The 19,006-nt window shown below is 40.4% G+C and overlaps 1 protein-coding gene across 2 annotated transcripts in view; it reads right to left on the reverse strand.

Annotated features, from left to right (window-relative positions):
• Nucleotides 1-18,205, reverse strand: part of EYA3 (EYA transcriptional coactivator and phosphatase 3) — a 104,793-nt gene extending 86,588 nt beyond the window's left edge. For both annotated transcript variants that reach the window (XM_070404504.1, XM_070404502.1), the window contains exon 1: nucleotides 18,121-18,205. The gene's annotated coding sequence lies outside the window, so the exon portion shown is untranslated. The remainder of the gene's footprint in view (nucleotides 1-18,120) is intronic.
• Nucleotides 18,206-19,006: the final 801 nt, after the last annotated feature.

Raw genomic sequence — 19,006 nt, forward strand, 5'->3', positions numbered from 1 at the left:
TTTTTTTGGGGGGGGGGGGGGTGTTAATCCTCACCCGAGGATATTTTTCCATTGATTTTTAGGGAGAGTGGAAGAGAGAGGAAGACAGAGAGAAAGATAAATGTAAGAGAAACACATCGATTGGTTGCCTCCTGCACTTGCCCTAAGGGTGTGGGGGGAGCCTGCGACCGAAGTAACATGCCCTTGACAGGAATCAAACCTGGGACCCTTCGTCCTCAGACCGACACTCTATCCACTGAGCCAAACCAGCTAGGGCTATTTTATTTGATTTTTAAAATTTTATTTTTATTGATTTCAGAGAAGAAGGGAGAGGGAGAGATGGATAGAAACATCAATGATGATACTCACTGACTCCTACACACCCCCTAATGAGGATCAAGCCTGCAACCTGGGCATGTGCCCTGACCAGGAATCCAACTGCGACCTCCTGATTCATAGGTGGATGTTCAACCACTGAGTCACACTGGCCAAACCAGGGAAGCTATTTTAGATAAGGTGATTTTTCCCTGATGTGGTAACATTTCATCAGAGATCTGAATAATGAAAAAGAAAGAGCTATAAAAATCTATCTCCAGCCAGCGTGTCTCAGTGGTTGAGCGTGGACCTATGAACCAGGAGGTCACAGTTCGATTCCGGTCAGGGCACATGCCTGGGTTGTGGGCTTGAGCCCCAGTATGGGGCTTGCAGGAGACAGCCGATCAATGAGTCTCTCTCATCATTGATGTTCCTATCTTTCTCTCCCTCTTCCTTCCTCTCTGAAATCAATAAAACTATATTTTTTAAAAAGAGAAGATGTGAAGGAGGGCTTTCAGAAGGAACTACAGTGGGGCCTTGACTTACGAGTTTAATTCGTTCTGTGACCAAGCTCGTAACTCAAATTACTTGTATGTCAAATCAATTTTCAGCATTACAATGAATTTTTTTTTTTTTTACCATTACAATTAATTGAATGCTGGGCTGATGTTGTGGCGTTCACTGTGACGTTCGCTGCGCCAACTAGCGGTGGGGTATCTGAAGCTGACTCATAACCCGAATTTTAGCTCGCAACTCAAAGCAAAAAATCGGCCGAGAGACGGCTCGTATCTCGAAAAACTCGTTAGTCGGGACACTCGTAAGTCAAGGCCCCACTGTAATAAGTGTGAAGAAACTGAAAGGATAACATCTAGGCATGTCTGAAAATAGCAAAAAGGCCAATGTTAGCAAGTGAATGAGGGGTTGGAAATGAGGCCTGAGAAGTAGGCAAAGGGCCAGATCACACAACCTTGTAAAATACAATAGAGTTTAGGAAGGCAATGGGTGCTTCAGGCAAAAGAATGACATGATTTGATTTACATACATTAAATACTATGGGGAGAATAGACTATAAGGCAGCGGTTCTCAACCTGTGGGTGGAAACCCTTTTGGGGGTTGAACGACCCTTTCAAGGGGTCGCCTAAGACCACCGGAAAACACATATATAATTACATATTGTTTTTGTGATTAGTCACTATGTTTTAATTATGTTCCATTTATAACAATGAAAATACATCCTGCATATCAGATATTTACATTACGATTCATAACAGTAGCAAAATTACAGTTATGAAGTAGCAACGAAAATAATTTTATGGTTGGGGGTCACCACAACATGAGGAACTGTATTAAAGGGTCGTGGCATTAGGAAGGTTGAGAACCACTACTATAAGGAAATCTATGCCCTCTCCAGGCAGATGGTTCAATGTTTGGAAAACTTCTCTCTGGGCTTTATCCAGGGGACACACACCAGATGATGAAAATTGAGAGCAAGGGCCAGGAAATTTGATGAATAGGCACCCTTCCATTCTTCATTTTTGTTTACTTAGAGATTAGTACATTTCTGAAACTTCTACACATACTTTCAGCTGTGATTTCTACTCCTAGTTTCTCTACTGATGCAATTTGTTTCTTATCTTTCAGAAATTCACCAAAATCTCATCAGCTGATGGCAACCATTTTTTATTTGCCACCTTTTAAAAAACACCTAACATATCTACTAACATATTTACTTAGAGTCCTGCTAAAATAAACACAAATATCCAGTAGCTCTACATTCAGCAGATATCCCTTAAGGCTTTTTTAGAGTGACTTTAAGAGGACCTTTTAGCTCTCATAATTCAGGCAACAGCACAAATCACATTTCTGTGGCCAAAAAATATTGCAACCAACTGTACCTTCCCTGATGGACTTTTTGCAGAGAGGCAAAACCCATCACCATGCTGGACAACTCCTTCCATATAAATAAACAGCTTGGCCAACTGACTCTGGTAAAGTTGATGAATTCTTCTAGCTTCTTTATTTGGGAGGCATGACTGATAACATATCACGGTACTGTCAGCTGTAGGAATATTTATAGTAACTTTACACTTAACACACTGCGGACCAGTAGTTTTATTGCTAGTTTTACCCAGTGGGCAGATAAGTTTCTATTGAACGAGTACAAAAAATGTTTTACATAAATGTTAAATGCACACTTTAAAATTAAATACCCATTGCATTTTGAAGTTATTTATTACATATTCTTACAAGCTAATATCTTTTTAGAGTATGATACTTTGTAAAAGCGAGAATTCTCATGATCCGTCCCCAATGTGTTAACAGAACACTATAGAATTTACTGAGAAAAAATATTTGAAAATACACTTAGGCTGTACCAAATTTTTAATAGGAAAAATATTTTATCCAGAACAGATTCTCTAAAGAATTGTTTTTACAGTTTCTAATATTACTTCTTGAAAAATCACCCTTTCAAGTTGTCTATTAAATCTTTAATAAAAAATTAACACAAACTTTTCCCCACAAACTTTCTTTAAAATAGGAAGATGTGTTCCACAGGAAAAATTCTAAAACCACAGTAAAAAGTATTGAGAAGGAGTTAACCTGAATTAAATGTGTCAAAGTAAGCTTAATATAATAATCCAACAGTTCTACTACATTCCTTCCAACCCTCCTTGGATGAACCTCTCTTTTGTTTTTAACTTGTCAGTTACAAAACATAAGAATTTCTCTAATGTTTGAAGATCCAGACTCCATAGAACTCACAGCCTCCAAAACTTTATCTTCATTTTCCTTTAATCTGTGAAGTGAACATTTCTACAAGAAGCACAATATTTTCTGTAGGTGCTATTGATACCACTGTAATAAACCCAGTCATGAATTAACTGGATAGGAGCAAAGGGAAAACCAAATAGACGCATGCCTATTAAAGTCTGGGTGAAATAGGGAAGGTACTTGTCTGTCAGTCACACAAGAACAGGACATTGGCCAGAGTAGGCGTGGCCACTGCAAGGGCGAGAATATTTGTGATACTTAATCTCCTAAACGAAGAAGTTCCCTCTCTCTTGCACTCTTTTGCATTGGGCTCCTGGCTCTCTTATTGCAGGTGGCACACTCCCATACATTCACCCACACAATGGACTGATGAACTGTGACTAATCTTATGCTACACCAAACCCAGCTCCACCATGGAACAGAAACTCTGGACACTGGCTTTGCTTCTAGCTCTGCTGAATCCTCAGCTGCACCTCTTTCAGGACTGGTTTAAGGGAAATGTAACTTTTCAAACTGAAGGATATAATTCCACACAAAGCTTTCTAACACGTCTCATCCTCCTGTGGGGGCCTCCGGAAATTCTTATTCCACCAATACCCCAAGAACCCCACTCTCATTAGCAACAGAGAAAGGCCATCCATGCATTTCTGCAATAACACTATTTCCTGACATATGGTATACTTCAATATGAATATTCTAGAAATACTTTGCTTCTAGTAATATAGAAAGATTTGTACTCTATTTCATCCATTTTTAAAGTCAAAATTCTATATATCTATACATCAATGAGCTCTCCAGAGTAATCTGGATAAAATTTACTATATACTATACTAATAGAAATAAGTCTTTTGAAATGTCTTTAGATGTGAGAAAAACTATAAAATCTAGGTTTGCCCTGGCCAGGTGGCTCAATTACTTGGAGCATTGCCCTATACACCAAAAAAGTTGTGGGTTCGATTCCTGGTCGGGCTGTGTACAGGAGGCAACAGATCCATGTTTCTCTCACATGGATGTTTCTCTCTCTCTCTCAAATCAATAAACATATCCTCAGGTGAGGATAAAGAAAAAATAGGTTCAATTCATTAAATCTTTTATTTCTCCGAAATTATTTACTCCTTCAAAAATCCACCACCCATAATTTCAGTGCTGTCATTTCAACAGAGAGTGTAAATACTTTTTTTGGAGATCCAACTGTATGAGCTATTAATAGTTAACATTTATGGAATACTAGTAGCCCAGTGCACGAAATTCATGCACAATAAAAGGGAATTAATTAGCGGAGATAGTTTAATATTGCTATTTGCCCTTTCTCTATAATAGTAGTGTGAGAGATGAAAGGAAATTAGTAAAATGTATATGAAAATAATATATAAATTAATAAATAAACAGTAACAAAAGGATATAACAACAGAGGCATGATATAAAAATGACAAAAACATGATATGAAAACAACAAAAACATGATATAAAAACAACAGTGATGCAATGACTGACAAAGTGATTAAACTTATTCTAATATCTCCCTGTACACCACATTAAGAGTGAAAACACTATCAGAGTGCTTGACTAATTTCCCTTGTGATAAAGTATTTAGAACTTTAACTGTAATGTCACATGCTCTTCAAACTCGAGAGAAAGCAACATATAACTGACCATGTGGGAAAACGGGTTCAGGTAGGAATATGCCTACTCTGTCTAGAGTTTGTCCTTGTGATTTATTAATAGTCATCACAAATGCTGGCATCACCGGAAACCATCATCAAATCAATTTAAATGGGAGGCGAGTGGCAGATGGGGCAAATTAATTCTGGAAATCAGAACAACCTCTCCCTCTGCAGATCCTGTTAATTCTTCAGCTTTGATAATGTTAGGTCGTAATCTTTTGATAATAAATCTGGTACCATTCCAAAGACCCCATTTACTATTGAGATTTCTCAATAGCATGATGATTGCACCCACATTCAATTTTAATTTATGACACGGCATTCCCGAAGGAGTAATACTATTAAGAAATTTGATGGGAGCCAAAACCGGTTTGGCTCAGTGGATAGAGCGTCGGCCTGCAGACTGAAAGGTCCCAGGTTCGATTCCGGTCAAGGGCATGTACCTGGGATGCGGGCACATCCCCAGTGGGAGATGTGCAGGAGGCAGCTAGTTGATGTTTCTCTCTCATCGATGTTTCTAACTCTCTATCTCTCTCTCCCTTCCTCTCTGTAAAAATCAATAAAATATATTAAAAAAAAAAAAAAAAAAAAGAAATTTGATGGGAAAATTTTCCTTTTCAGCATCATCTGTGGAATCAATGGAATCATCACTCAAATATGTGTGAAAATCTCCATCGAGTATATCCAAATTTTCTTCATTTAGTTTTTGAACATGCTCATTTTTTGGACCAAGAATTGCACATTTAGATATGTTTTTAATATTATCTATAGATATAGTATTTCCAAGGTAGCTTCAATAATAGATCCATTACAAATCATTTCACAGGGGATTTCAATAATATATATCCATTCCTAAATGAAAATTGCTATCAAGTTTGCCATTTCCAAGTTTTACTAACCATCCACTCTAAGCAGAATCCTCTGATCTCATATTTGTTGTAAGAGACAACTTTCTGAAACATCCCCAAACATTGCAGTACTTTAAACTCGTTTGTACTATGGCCGATCATATAGTATGCGGTACAATACTGAGACATTGTCGAAAATCTTCTCCAAGAAGAACTTTCCCACCAAATACAACATTCAAATTTCTCTTAGTAATCTGTCTATGGCCTTTATAGCATGACTGGATGCCATGGTGCATTCATCAATAATGAGAAGTTGGGCCTTTTTAATAGTTTTAGCAACTTCACTCTTTATATTGAGTCTAGAAATTGAAGTTTCATGTAATGAAATCGGTAATTTATATTGGGAATGAAAGGTGCTTCCACCGAGAAGTAAATTTGCAGCAATTCCTGTAGACGCTGTGGGTAAAACAGTACCACCATGACCTCTAATATAATGTATTAAAACTTTATACAGATATGCAGGTGAATAGGATTCCTAGCTGGCAGGCCCGACAGCAGGCTGACCACCTGTGGATTCCATGAGGAATGGGGCTCCCTCCTCCCTCCTGTCAGGGTCTGGTTTGAAGGCCAGACTCAATACTTCCACGCTCTGCTCCGAGGGCAGGTTCCTGCCTGAAACCTCGCCCTCCGGGAAACAGCTGGGGGAGGGCGCAGCTGTTTCCAAGACGACCCCTGCAGGACTGACTTGCTTATGCTTGGTCACGCTTCTGGATGTGATGTTACACCCAGGGTTTTTATTATATAGGATTTTTTATGGATCAGGCACTGTTCTGAGTGCATATATCAAATAATTTATTCCTCTCAATAAGTTTATAAGATAGGTACACTTCAATATTATCACCATTTTTCACTGATGAGAAAACTAAAGTACAGAGAGTAACTTGCCCAAGGTTATACAACTAGTAAGTCACCAACCTAGAACCTAAGCCCAGGCAAGCCTAGCTTCAAGGCCTGAGGTCTCAAACTACAGACAGGACTGATGATTTTAAAAAGCTGACCAAGCCTAAAAATGTATGCCATGCCATAATACAGTAACCAACAGCCAGAATTCACAAGCAGAGTAATGAGAAGATACTAAGGAGGCAAGTTTTCTTCTCTATCCTTTCTCATTCTTCTCCTAAGTTTTCCAAGTGAATATGTGTTAGTACAAGTGAAATGCTTTATGCAGTGCCTGACAAATAGTTAAGTGCTCGTTGTGTTAAGAGAGAGTAATGGTAAAAATAGTAGAGAATGCCTACTGACCCTGCCTCACTCTGTTGATAGCTTTACCATCTTTCCCCCTTTGTCAGTACAGGAAATGAATCAGGACAATCAATAAATGCAGTCCATTGTAACAAACCAAATTACTCTTCAATCTGTTACTTTTACCTGATCACATATGCAGAAGCAAACTACTCTACTCCCCACTTCTCTTTTCTTGATTTACAAAGACTGGATTGGGGCCAGAAGAAAGTAGAATAAAGCAGCTTTGTAACCTTTTGACTAGTTGCCAAAAGCATAAGCAAAGTTTGTGAAAAACAACTTAATCAACCAAAACTTAGTTGATTAAGATTGTTAGATGGAAACTAGCAAAGAATTCTTATGAGAGAAGCTCTGTATATGACCAAGCATTTTCAACCTCATGATTCTGTATTATTGCAGTCTTAAAAATGATGTGCCTAGACACAGTAAAGAACAGAAATGACAGCAACAAACAGTGTCTCCCTCTCTCAATTGTTCTGCACAATTATAAAGCTTAACAGAATCAAGATACATTTCAGAGGAAGAAACTAGCAAACCCAAACATTTTCAATTCTAAAAAGACAATATTGGAAAAAAATTTAGCAGTCACTAGAATATTTCAAATTGTAGGTACAACACATTAATAGGTTGTACCAACTTAATGGAGACCAAAAATTTGTTTTGAATGAAATACAAGAAAACAAAATAAAATAGAAAATGTATGTATCACCAATAGTAAAGATAAATATTATTTAATGAAACTTGTTTCAATTTTAAATATTAATATGTACATATGTGTGTATAAATACTGGGCAACAACGAAAATGCATCTTATACTGGGTTGTGATGAAAAAAGTTTGAAAGCCACTTTGCCAGAGGATAATAAACTGGCCAGTCGAAAAGAAGGAAAATATGTACTTCAAACTACATAGGAAATAACATTTTCTGTTTTGGTGGTTCTCTAAATTACAGTTTTTTAAAGCAAGCCTTTGAAAAAGAACAACAAAAAAAGGGAACCATTTGGGTAAAAATCAATAGTCTAACAGAGTTATCCAATAAAACAACTTCACAGAATGCAAGGTACCAAAACTAAATAAAATCTATACTAACAAGAGATACACAGAAATGAGATAAAGATAAGCTTTTCAGTTCACTCAGCTATTAAATGCCACATCAATATGAGAGACGAACTAGTCTCTTTGCAAAAGCTCTGATTCTCACCCTCAAGAACACATATTCATTAGTGTTATCTCATCATTGCTTCCTAATCTATAGTAAAGACCTGGTGAACAGAAAAAATACATTTGGAAAATTCAGTGAAGTAATAACACACTGATTACTAGGGTATTTTCTATATAACAGGTATGTACTATTTTTTATTTTTTTTAAATATATTTTATTGATTTTTTACAGAGAGGAAAGGAGAAGGATAGTTAGAAACATCAATGAGAGAGAAACATCTATCAGCTGCCGCCTGCACACCCCCTACTGGGGATATGCCCGCAACCAAGGTACATGCCCTTGACCAGAATCGAACCTGGGACCCTTCAGTCCGCAGGATGACGCTCTCTATCCACGAGCCAAATTGGTCAGGGCTGTACTATTTTTTAAATCAATGCTCTCTAAATTCTGAAATAGTCTAAGAAAAAGATCATACACACATTTTGGATTATGTGTCTGTAAAAAGAAAATCTCTCAAAAAAAATTAACATCATTGTGCTAAATTAAAATTCCCTCTTATTTTGAAAAAAGGAGGAACAACAGATGAACCTGAACTAAATCTTTTTCAACTAGTATGGAAACAATAAAGTTCAATTCCATCTAATTCTAAGAGCTAATCATTCTCATTTATTCCCATAGCAACAGTGCTAACAGCAACAAACTACCAATTTTTCCAAAATTCAGTATTTGCCACATTATTAAAGTTTAGGTGAAAGAAACTATTGAAATCTTAGAAGATAAACAGGTTATCAAATCCACATAGAAAAAGAGTTGCTGCTGAAACCGGTTTGGCTCAGTGGATAGAGCGTCGGCCTGCGGACTGAAGGGTCCCAGGTTCGATTCCGGTCAAGGGCATGTACCTGGGTTGCGGGCACATCTCCAGTGGGAGATGTGCAGGAGGCAGCTGGTCGGTGTTTCTCTCTCATCGATGTTTCTAACTCTCTATCTCTCTCCCTTCCTCTCTGTGGAAAATCAATAAAATATATTAAAAAAAAAAAAAGAAAGAAAAAGAGTTGCTTTTGAAACAAAAATGAAATATTTAAATCAAAGCAAAGAACATTGTAAAAACCAACAAGTAAATCATCATAGCAAAGCTTATACTTTTCAGCACCATACTTTTCCCACCAAAGAAAAAAACAAGACAAACAAAAACTACTATTAAAAACAAAACAAAACAGGTTACTTAATGTATGAATGAATAGCGGAGTTAATGTATAATAATTAAAATAAGTAGTATCCCTAACCAAGTGTCACTTCTTACCAGAAATAATTATAGTTTTTCTGTTAACCAGATTCCATAATTCTCAATTATTTTCAAAATATTTAGAAAAATAATTTCTCATCACATCTGAGTCCCAGACTCTTGCATTAAGATGAACCTCAATTTGCCAAAACCGGTTTGGCTCAGTGGATGGAGCGTCGGCCTGCGGACTGAAGGGTCCCAGGTTCGATTCCGGTCAAGGGCATGTACCTGGGTTGCGGGCACATCTCCAGTGGGAGATGTGCAGGAGGCAGCTGGTCGATGTTTCTCTCTCATCGATGTTTCTAACTCTCTATCTCTCTCCCTTCCTCTCTGTAAAAAATCAATAAAATATATATATTAAAAAAAAAAAAAAAAAAAAAGATGAACCTCAATTAATATAAAACCACCTCCTTCCTTTAGAAGTGGACCAATTTTTTAAAATTTGGAAATAATAAAAGTATAAAAAATATTAATATGATGAATAATATCCTAAATGATTATTTGCATTTTTTATTTTAATATTTTATTGATTTTTTTACAGAGAGGAAGGGAGAGGGAGAGAGAGTTAGAAACATCGATGAGAGAGAAACATTGGTCAGCTGCCTCCTACACACCCCCTACTGGGGATGTACCTGCAACCAAGGTATATGCCCTTGACTGGAATCGAACCTAGGACCCTTCAGTCCGCAGGCCGACGCTCTATCCACTGAGCCAAACCAGCAAGGGCAGCATTTTTTAATTTAAAAAAGAATTGGCTTGTGAAAGTTCCCCATCTCTTTTCTAAAGTAAAAAAACACACACTAGTTTAAATATATTATTCTAGATATGGTAGTCCTAAAGATATTAATGTATTGAATTTTGCACAAATTTTCAAATTTGGAAATGAGAATGGAGAAAAGTTAGAAATTTCAGTTTTAGTCTTGTTTTTTTAATATTTCAAAGTTGTTAAATTCACATTGAAAACACTAAAATTTCAGAGTTTAAAGCTATTTTTAGTATATGTGCTGCTGAAACGAGCACCAGAGTTTAAAACTATTACATAAATTTAATATTCTACAGATCAAAGGAAAGGAAAAAAATTAACGTCAAGGGGTAAGACATTTTAGTAATATAGAATACATTTTACTCACACTGTCCATTCTTCTTCCATAAGATAATTTTTAAAAAGAGAAGGATCTGCTCCTGTCTTGCTTTCTTAGTACATGATTTTTGCCATCTAATAAACATAGGTAGTGAAGGGTTTGCAATTTGCCCTAGGCCAGCATTAATAAAAAACACACAAAACAAACAGGTAACCCCTAATCCCTGCCCCAAGACTCCCAAGCAGAAAGCAGTATTTTTTGTGTTTCAGAGAAACTGTTTTTTTTCCCTTAACCTATAAAGGAAGAAATCACTAAATTAGTAGAACGTTGTACAAAAAGGTCATGAACTCTGGAGCCAGAAAGACTAAGTTTAAAATCCAGCTCCCCTGCTAACTTGCTTTTTATTTTGGGCAAGTTATGTAACTTCTGTGCCTTCATTTTCTCTTTTTTAAAATGAAAATAAGGATTAAAAAGTTAATATATGTAAACCACTTAGAATAGTTTCTGGCACATAGTAAGTGCTATGTAAAGTTGACTTTTATTTTTACTGTTTATCATTACAGATTTTTATAGTTCAGCTGTGAAAAAGTTTCCTAAATGAAAATTTAATTGCACCTATAAAGAACATGATTTTATATTAATTAAGCTGTGATGCAGAGTAATGCAGAAACCTTTAACTCAAATAATCATGAGAAATCACTGCTTTGAAAACAATAGAAAACCATAAAATCTAGCTTCAAAAAGTCATATACCATTGTCACTAAAAAGAAGCAACACTTTTCTAATTATGTTGTCTCTTTTTTTTTTTTTTTGCTACACCCTGGAGATGCAGGAATTCTAAGTCTTATTATTTAATTCAGTTATCCTATCTAATAAAAGAGAAACATGGTAATTAGCCATACATCCGCTACCCTACCCATTGGCTAATCAGGGTGATATGGAAATTAACTGCGAGCCAAGATGGCAGCCAGCAGCCATGGACTGAAGCGAACAGGGAGGCTTGCTTGCTCCATTGACAGCGGACTCCAACATTCCCCGCCTGACTTGCTGGCCTCTCAGCTGCAACTCTAAGGACCTATGTTGCAAATATAGAAACTAAACAAAACCCCAGAAACCTGCGTTAGTCAGCCGGGCTTCGCCAGCTGGACCGCAACATTGTATCAAATACAGAAGGTAAACAAAGGCCAGAAACCTGCTTTCAGCAGCCGACACCTCAGAGCTAAAGCTGGCCCAGAATAAAAAAAAAAAAAAGAAAGAAAAAAAGGAGCAGTTGGGAGCTTCAGTCACCCGCCAGCCTGAAAATGGCCCTCAGCCCCTCACCCAGACTGGCCAGGCACCCCAGTGGGGACCCCCACCCTGATCCAGGACATCCTTCAGGGCAAACCAGCTGGCCCCCAACCGTGCACCAAGGCCTCTATTCTATATAGTAAAAGGGTAATATGCCTCCAAGCACCGGGATCAGCAGAGCCACAAGGTCTCCCGGCACCGGGATCAGCGTGACAGGGGGCAGTGCCCAAATCCCCTGATGGCCCTGCGGCTCTGTGTGTGACACGGGGCGGGACCACAGCCTCCCTATCCACCCTGCTCTGTTCGTGACAGAGGAAGGTGCCCCAACCCCCTGATCAGCCCTGCTCTGTGCCTGATAGGGGGGAGCTCCCCAACCCCCTGATCATCCCTGCTCTGTGTGTGACAGGGTGCAGCGCCCTAACCCCGATTGGCCCTGCTCTGTGTGTGACAGGGTGCAGCGCCCCAAACCCCTGATCGGCCCTGCTCTGTGGGTGATAGAGGGCAGCACCCCAACTCCACCCCCCCATGGGCCCTGTTCTGTGTATGACGTTGTAGAGCCATAACCTCCCCATCAGCCCTGCCCTGAGTGTGACAGTGGCGGTGCCCCAACCCCCTGATCCGCCCTGCTCTGTGTGTGACAGGGGTCAGTGCCCCAACTCCCCTATCAGCCCTACTCTGTGAGTGACAGGAGGGAGCTCCTCAACCCCCTGATCGGCCCTGCTCTGTGCATGACAGGGAGAAGCGCCCCAACCCCCTGATCCGCTCTGCTCTGTGTGTGACAGGGGGCGGTGCCCCAACTCCCCTATCTGCCCTACTCTGTGAGTGACAGGGGGAAGCTCCTCAACCCCCTGATTGGCCCTGCTCTGTGTATGACAGGGTATGGAGCCCCAAACCCCTGATCGGCCCTGCTCTGTACGTGACAGGGAGTGACGCCGCAACTTCCCTATCAACCCTGCCTTGAGTGTGACAGGGGGCGTTGCCCCAACCCCCCAATAAGCTGTGCCCTGAGTGTGACTAGGGGTGGCATCGCAACCTCCCGATCCGCCCTGCTCTGTGCATGACAGGGAGCGGCGCCCCAACTCCCCAATTGGCCCTGCTCTGAGCCCGACCAGGGGCTTCAACCTAGGGATTGGGCCTGCCCTCTGCCACCCGGGAGCAGGCCTAAGCCAGCAGGTCATTATCTCCTGAGGGGTCCCAGACTGCGAGAGGGCAGAGGATGGGCTGAGGGACCCCCCGTCCCCGCCGAGTGCACAAATTTTTGTGCACCGGGCCTCTAGTCTATACATATAAAAGGCTAATATGCAAAGTGCCCCCCTCAGGAGTTCGACTGGAAGATGGGGGAGTTCGATTGCTCGCTTTGACGTGTGCTGACCACCAGGGGGCAATGAGGAACGAAGGAAGGTCCCAGCCAGCAGCCAAAAGGAAGGCTCTGGCTGGCAGCTGGAAGGCCCTGATTGCCAGCCAGGCCTCAGGACCCTACCTATGCACAAATTTTGTGCACCAGGCCTCTAGTATACAAATAAAACCAAATTCTGTATTTAAGTAGAAATGTCAGTCCTATATAATGTCACCTACTTCACATGAATAGTCTATTTATGTATTATTATAATTGTACATAATAGGTATCTAGCCAGAACCGGTTTGGCTCAGTGGATAGAGCGTCAGCCTGTGGACTCAAGGGTCCCGGGTTCGATTCCGGTCAAGGGCACGTACCTTGGTTGTGGGCACATCCCCAGTGGGGGGCGTGCAGGAGGCAACTGATCAATGTTTCTCTCTCATTGATGTTTCTGGCTCTCTATCCCTCTTCCTTCCTCTCTGTAAAAAATCAATAAAATATATTTTTTAAAAAATAGGTATCTAAAAGAAATACATGGAAATGTATTACAAAAATTACTATTTTCTAGGACAGTGATGGCGAACCTATGATATGTGTGTCAGAGGTGACACGCGAACTCATTTTTTTTGGTTGATTTTTCTTTGTTAAATGGCATTTAAATATATAAAATAAATATCAAAAATATAAGTCTTTGTTTTACTATGGTTGCAAATATCAAAAAATTTCTATATGTGACATGGCACCAGAGTTAAGTCAGGGTTTTTCAAAATGCTGACACGCCGAGCTCAAAAGGTTCGCCATCGCTGTTCTAAAGTGAATAAAAAGAAAATCTAACTAGTACAAATATTAACCAAGCTAAAAAGTTAAAGTGCATCATCCATCACAATCTGTACTAAGATCTTTATAATATTAAGTACTGACTGCCTTGGTTTGATATGCTGACTTACAATAAGTCAACACGATTTACACATTTCCTTTTCTGTTTTAAAATACTACTACATATTTAAAAGGGAAAACAGTAGAGATAAATTTTATGAAGCCCATATTTCAAACATCTGTTTTTTGATATACTATAAGCGACAGAGAAAATACCCTAATTATTTCTACATTTAATAATTAGATACTCCAGGACTTCAGTTTATGGGACCGAATAAAAATATCAACATCATGATGTGGCTGCTGTTTGCTATATGTTCTCTGACAATAACATATCAATAAGTCAGTTTATAGCTTAAGCCATACATTTTGTACAAGAACATCCACTTGTATTTTTAAGTTAATCAGGAGATAGAAAGCCTACCTAATTTCTACTTTACTATGAATATAACAATTCAACTCCTTGGTATAAACCAATTAAGTGAATATATGGAAAGAATAAACTATTCCTAATATTCTGAAATATATTTTAAAGTATCTCTACATTGCCCTAGCTCAGTGGTCGGCAAACTCATTAGTCAACAGAGCCAAATATCAACAGTACAACGATTGAAATTTCTTTTGAGAGCCAAATTTTTTAAACTTAAACTATATAGATAAGTACATTGTTATTAACCTACGTATATAGTTTAAGTACCATTGATATTTGGCGCCTCCGCGTCTCCCATCGCCCGATGGACTGACACCCCCCACTTCTTCTAACGCCACTTCTTCAAAATAGACTCACCCAGGCCGAAAACCGACTTCTGTGCATGGGCCTGCACGTGGTATTTTGTGGAAGAGCCACACTCAAGGGGCCAAAGAGCCGCATGTGGCTCGCGAGCTGCAGTTTGGCAACCACTGGTATAGGGGATATGATGAAGTGACCTTCCAAAGTCCCACAGTGCACAGCCAGGGGAGCTAAAAAAGCCACATGTGGCTTGTGAGCCGCGGTTTGCCGACCACTGCCCTAGCTGGCCTGGCTCAGTGGATGGAGCGTTGGCCTGCGGACTGAAGGGTACCAGGTTCGATTCTGGTCAAAGGCATATGCCTGGATTGTGGACTCAATCCCCAGTAGGGGGCATGCAGGAGGCAGCCGATAAATGATTCTCTCTCATCATTGATATTTCTCTCCCTCTCCCTTCCTCTCTGAAGTCAATAAAAATATATATAAAATCAATAAAGTATCTCTACATTGAATTATTCTATGTTGAACTAATTTGAACAATACTTCATTCATTTAAATCACACATAAATTAAAATATCCTGTTTTCATATGCAGAACACAAAAATCTTTTAGACATTCTACCAAAAAAGAAGTTATATGAGCCATTTGTATATAAGAAAAACAAGAGAATGGAGCTATGAAATGGCTTAGACAGATCACAGAAACTCATACCACAAGGTACAAATGGTAAGAATGTGGTAGAGGTGTAATTTGTTTCTTAAATTTTTAAAACTGCATTTTTCTTAAAACATACCCTAGGCTGAAGGAAAAAAATAAAAACATGTAAAACAAAATACAGAAGAAAGTAAAATGACAAAAAATAACAATAAAAAATAATCAAAAAAAAACAAAACTGGCAGGTATAAAACTAATATGCAAAAACATATTTTAAACCGAACTCTCAGGGTTATAAACTAAGACTGCAAAACTAAAGTAGAAATTTCTATAGAAAACTGACAGTGAGGCCTCTCCTGAGCTTTAAAAACACATGCACCTGGTCCTCAAATAACGTCGCTTTGTTCTAACATTGATGAGATGCACAGGAACTTAACTCTTTATAACAATTAGTCTGTAGTAACACTGGTTCCATTCTGTGGCTTGAAGTCACAGAACCTATCAATGATGGTAAGTCAGGACTTACTGTGCACACCAAACTGTCTCTAGTAATTTTTGTTGTTGTTTGGCAGTTAGGTAAGAGATGCAGGCTTTTCAGTAACTAGAAAGTACAAAGACCAAGAATGTGAACACAACTGCTCCAATGTGACAATAGCTGCTCATTTCATGTAGGGGCTTTTATGCACAATCTGCATCATAGTAGGCAGAAGTGGTTTTAGAATAAAAGAGAAAGACGCTTGCTAAGACTTTCAACTTCTAGTTCTGCACAACAGTTTCTTTATAGAGTCCTTATTTGAAGGCAAAATGACTTCAGCTTTAAATTTAAAAATCTGTTATAGATTTATTACCCTAAAACTTTCATTTCTAGGACATAAATTTATTGAAATAAAAAATTACGTACTACATTGTGCTCTCCAGGCTACAGTTTTGATGGAACTAAAACCCATTTCTCTGTGAGCATGTACAGGACTTCTTTAATTGTAAAGGGCCTTCTCTCAGCAGTTAGGTAAGTCCTGAAAGCCAACCAGAAGGGTCCTTCCCTGTGGCTTCTAGGACTAATATGGCCAAGCTCCAAAGTCCTTTGCTAAAAATAGATGAAGGGAGCAGCCCAATTTTGGAATAAGCCAAGATCTACGCTATGTTCACAGATGTGTATGTATCATATAGTGAGGGAGACTTTTCTATAACTTATTAGTCAAAAGAGAAGCAGATGCTAAAAGTTGTTCTGTTCACTGTAGTACTAAATTTTATAACACAATTTATATGATTACAGAAACTGATCACACAAAAACGTTTGCAAGCAAATGTTAGACACATACCATAAAGATTGGAAAAACAAGTATAAAAATTATCCAATCCTGTAAAAAATATACCTAATCACAAAATTTGGGAAACAGGACACTAACCATTATTAAATCCAATCCTTTCATTTTAGAGATGACTAAAAACCTCCAGAAATTTTAAGAGATTTAAGAGAAACCTGAGTCTCAAATGAGAAAAAGATAGTTTTAAGACTGAGATGGGGAAAGTAAAGGAAAAAATAAAAGAACATTCTAAGAAACAAAGTACTGTAATGTCTGGCTTATGACGAAACAGGAAGAAAAACAAAACTGTCAATACAGTTAAAATGAAGAAACAATCCTATATAATAAAAGGCTAATATGCAAATTGTCCCCTCAACCGGGTGTTCCTGGCTGGCAGGACCCCAACGTGCACGAATTCATGCACTGGGCCTCTAGTGTGTAGCAGGCAAGAAGAAAGACATAGGCACACTGAGTTCAACGAAAGAAAAGGTACTCTGAAATTACCATAATGACCTCTTTAGCAGAAAACGTTTTAGTAACAAGTTACTAAAATTCTTGGCAATAAACTTATAAATCTGGGGGCTAATAATGTCCCCAGAAACTCTGTCCTCTGTCACAGCAACTGTCCTGTAAGTGAAGCCCGTGCAGAAAGCAGGCAGGGCTGATCCGCCCAGAACATGGCATTTTCGGCCTCAGGAGCGCGCGCCTCCATCCTCAGGGAACAGAGAACACCAGGATGACAGGCCGCCCTCACGATCTGTCCATTAACAAGACCCGCGGAGCCCAATCGCTGGCAGCTACGTGTGCCTGCTACCTGTTAGCCGGTTCCGGAGAGAGCCCCGAAGCTGCGCTCCAGCCCGGCGCTGGGAACGCCTTTGTTGTTCCCAAAGGACGGAAGCTACCAGAGTGCAGTCGAACCCAGCGCCCCAAGGCAAAGCTGCCCCAGGCCCCCCGTACCTCTGCCCAGGCTGGGGGTTTACAGCACAGCCCTCGGCGAGCTAAGAAAAGGCGGGAGAACCCCCGGCAACGCACAAATGTCACCTCCTAGTTCCGGGAGGGGTCACAAGTGAGGAAAGTTGGAGGACAAGTCCCTAGCACCCTGTTTCGCAGTGGAGGAGGACGCCCACCATGAGGTCGCGGGCCGTCCCGCTGGGTGAAAGCACAGCGAGATCTCGGAGTCAGGGGTCTGGGGAGAGAGGTGCTAAACTGAGACTATGGGGGGTGGGGGGGGAGGCGGGGACGAGAGGCAGTGGCGGAAGGAAGCGCTGAAGCAAAAGGCAAGAAGCCGGTGCTTGTAAGGGGCGGGTGAGGCTGAGGAAAAACAGCGAAGCGAATGTTGCGAGAAAGGCGAAGCTGAGGTGAAAGAGGCGAGGCCAGCGAGAGGCAAAGGGCTGAGGTGAAGGAAGCACAGCAGGGACAAGGGACAGGCAAAGAGAACCCCCGCCCGCAGGGACCAGAACTCTCAACCCGTCCCCCGCTACAGGCAGTCCTCGTCCGGCCGCTCTCAGACCCTGTCGACAGCGCAGACTCACCCAAAGGCTGCAGGGGCTCCGCTGCAGGACATGGGGACCGGTCCAGACCCACAGTAGAACCAAGCGAGTGGAGGAAACCGCGGCGTTAGCGTGACCCGGAAGCGCATCCCTAGAAAACGGAAGTCACCGTCCAGGGTCACCTCACAATCCACACCTCGTTCCACCAGAAGCCTTTGGGCGCATGTGTCAGGCCTCACGGGGCGGGGCTGAGAAGCGGCTAGGCCCCGCCCACCCTCCCACCCACCTCAAACCGCCCCGCCCCGGCGAGCCCCGCCCCTGGTCACGCCTCTCTCCGTGCCTCCCAGATGCCTAGTGCTGGTAGGCTAGTTTTTGCGGTGCAAAGGCTCCGGTGCCCGGGTGAAAAACACTTCAGCACTCAGTTTTCTAGAAGGTCTCTTAAAATGCGTGTAATCCCTGCCTCCCTAAAGCGAACATAAGGAGAAATGCATTTGGTAGATTTGGAAAAACCGTGGAAGGAAGGTGGGGAGTTTTTGGACACTGGTGGGGAGGCTAACCCAAGGTGATGTGTTTATTCCCAGTATTAGTTTATAATAATATTGCATTGCGCTTACAATTAACTTCTATTTTGTGCACATTATTTTATGTAATTATTTTGTCAGACACAAAAATTTTAAAGTCTTCGTTAACTTTAAATTACTTACCCAAATATGGGTTGCATTCAGGTTTGTGGCAGCCTGCAATTTATTCAATTTGGGGGCCCTCTTTGAGAAAATTCATTACAGGTTTTAAAAATGCTCATTAACACAAAATCCAGAAAATACTACTAATTAACTGCTTGCTATGCCTCTCTCTCTCGGTAAATTTTATGGCTGTAGTCTTGATCACCTCTTCCTATATAACAATTTACTAAGTAATATTACTTATG

This window comes from Myotis yumanensis, unplaced genomic scaffold, assembly GCF_028538775.1.
Source record: "Myotis yumanensis isolate MYYU_CA2020_CCGP unplaced genomic scaffold, mMyoYum1.0.hap1 SCAF_2, whole genome shotgun sequence".
NCBI lineage: Eukaryota > Metazoa > Chordata > Mammalia > Chiroptera > Vespertilionidae > Myotis > Myotis yumanensis.